Source organism: Macrobrachium rosenbergii, chromosome 22, assembly GCF_040412425.1.
Source record: "Macrobrachium rosenbergii isolate ZJJX-2024 chromosome 22, ASM4041242v1, whole genome shotgun sequence".
Taxonomy (NCBI): domain Eukaryota; kingdom Metazoa; phylum Arthropoda; class Malacostraca; order Decapoda; family Palaemonidae; genus Macrobrachium; species Macrobrachium rosenbergii.
Genome location: NC_089762.1, coordinates 47,804,927 through 47,808,032, shown reverse-complemented (window position 1 = coordinate 47,808,032; position 3,106 = coordinate 47,804,927).

Below are 3,106 nucleotides of genomic sequence, written 5' to 3'. Positions count from 1 at the left end.
ACGTGAGCGTTAAACATTAAAAATGGCGGAGACAGGGATAATAAATTGAAGAAAGCCGAAAGGTAAATAAATAAGAACTAGAGAATTGAATGATTCAGTAACTGCCCAAGAAGAAGTTAATAAATTTTACGATCGGCTCGGTCGAGAGGGAAAAAAATATACCTATCGTAAGGTAATTAAAACTTGATGAGTTCTTGAAAGTAATATAGTAGTAAAAATGGCCTTGAGGAGTAAGTATTATTCATATGAAACAGGCCTGAAGGGGCCACTACTTGAAATTCAAGCTTCCAAAGGATATGGCGTTCATTTGAAGGAAATTACATGAGATAATAAGAAATACAGAAAGAAGGGATCAGTTATTACAGAACATAAGATAAATGTTAAAAATTAATATAAAAATAGATAAAAATTAAAATAACCTGGAGAACTGTTTTGGTGTCGCAACGTATTGCATTTTCGCTTGAACTTTCGAGCATCTAATTGCACATCCTCAGGGAGACCGTTCCACATTCCAACAGTACGAGGAATAAAAGACCTCTGGAACCGAGAAGTTCGACAGCGAGGCACATTTATGTTCAAAATCATGTGACGTGTAAACGCTCTCTCTCTCTCTCTCAAGCAAAGAATACACGAATCCTCTTCATCTTTTATTCGCATTTCTTCTCCAGTTTCATAAAATCTGACGGTTTTCGGATAAAAAGATCAATCGTTTTCCAATCGCATTTCCAAGCTCGGCGCGACAGCTTTAACTCGAGGACGGTCGATACACTGATCATCCTAATAGATTCGTTACGTTTCCGGGTTCATTTTAAACTCGGTTATTGATTTCGGCTTCCAATCCACAATGCATCGTGGAGTCTGTGAAAAGTCATGGGGGCTGGGTTTGGTAATACGTGTATCATCCACAGCTGATATTCCCAGTGGTTATCAGTTAGGCAATAATACCACTAGTTTTCTTTAAGAAAAGTCTTGATACCATGATTTTTTCTATAAGAAAACTTGATATTATTACTTTTTCTTTAAGAAATTTTATACCTTTACGTTTTTTTTGTTTGATGTAATTACTCTGTCTTTAACAAAACTTGATACCATTACTTTATATTGAAAAAATTTTGATAGCATTATCTTTAAGAAAATCTGATACCATTACTTTTTCTTTAAGAAAATTTGATACCATTACTTTTTCTATAAGAAAATTCGACACTGTCTTTTATAAAGTTTGATACCATTACTTTAATTAACAAAATTTGATGCCATTACTATATCTTCAAGAAATCTTGATACCATTACCTTGTCTTAAAAGAAAACTTGATATCATTACTTTTTCTTGAAGTATTTGAACCTGTTTATATACATCAGATTTACTTGGAGGAGCTAAATTTCGTTTCTCAGACCAAAGGTCGGGGTACGAAACGATTATTCATCTTCACTATTTAACCACCGAAAGTTTCAGTTGAAATAAATTAAAATAAATTGGCTAGAATGCCAACTCTGACAAGACCCTTGGGGCATTTGAAATCATTATAAATCCCCAAGCAAGATGAAGTATTTTACAGATATCATTATAAACCCCAAGTAAGATGAAGAAGTATTCTTACAGAGTCATTATAAAAGAAAATAAAAGAAAAGCGAATTACATTTATGCCATTCATCCCTTTTCAGAAGACTGAAGTGATTTCGCCGGGAGACAGAACAGGATTGGAACACGATTCCGCGTGCTCCACATGAATTATTCTTACCCCATTTATAGTCCGATGATTTTTTTGTTTTTATTTTCGTTTCTCTGTCAACTGCAATTTTTCATTCACCCTTTTCTGAGACGCCAATATCTGACACACGTCACTTTCAATTAAGTTTCTTTGCGTTTTTTTTTTCTTGAGAGAATGAGACACTTTAATAACTGTGTTTGAAGAAAGAAACTGGTACAGTTCATGTTTTCCATTTGTTCAAGTGTCACTGAGCTTGTATATATATATATATATATATATATATATATATGTATATATATATATATATATATATATATATATATATATATATATATATATGTATATGAATATATATATATACATGTATGTGAATATATATATATATATATATATATATATATATATATATATATATATATATATATATATATATATATATATTTAGTATATATTCACATACATGTATACTCACACATACATATACACTATATATATATATATATATATATATATATATATATATATATATATATACTTATATATATATGTATATACTTACATATATATGTATCCTGTATAATGTACAAATATATAAATATACATATACAAAATATATATATATATATATAATATATATATATATATATATATATATATATATATATATATATATATATATATATATATATATATATATATATATATATATATATATATATATATATATATATATATATATTATATATATATACACACACACTAGCAGATGCTCGCTATCACTCACATTTTTATTTTCTTATTAAACTTCTGATGCAATTAAAACTGAAACTGTATAACAAGAGTAGTATTTACTGTGATCCTCATGATGCAGGTGGTTCATAGTTACCATACGGTTAATTAAACACTTCATAAATTCTAAAAGTCAGGCAAGTTCTATTTACAAGACGTCTTCACTACTCCAGGAATCCTGGGAAGTCTCCAGCTGCAGAACAACCCACTGGATTACAAAGTCTCCTACCACTGGATTACAAAGTCTCCTACCACTGGATTACAAAGTCTTCTACCACTGGATTACAAAATCTTCTACCACTGGATTACAAAGTCTTCTATCTAACTGTCTGTCTAATATATCCATCTATCTATCTATCTATCTATCTATCTATCTCTCTCTCTCTCTCTCTCTCTCTCTCTATTTATATCTATGTCTCTCTATCTATATATATATATATATATATATATATATATATATATATATATATATATATATATATATATATATATATATATCTAATATTATATATATCTAGCTATCTATCTATCTATCTCCATCTATCCATCTATCTATTATGTATATATAATCTATACATCTACCTACCAATCTATCTGTTTTACATATA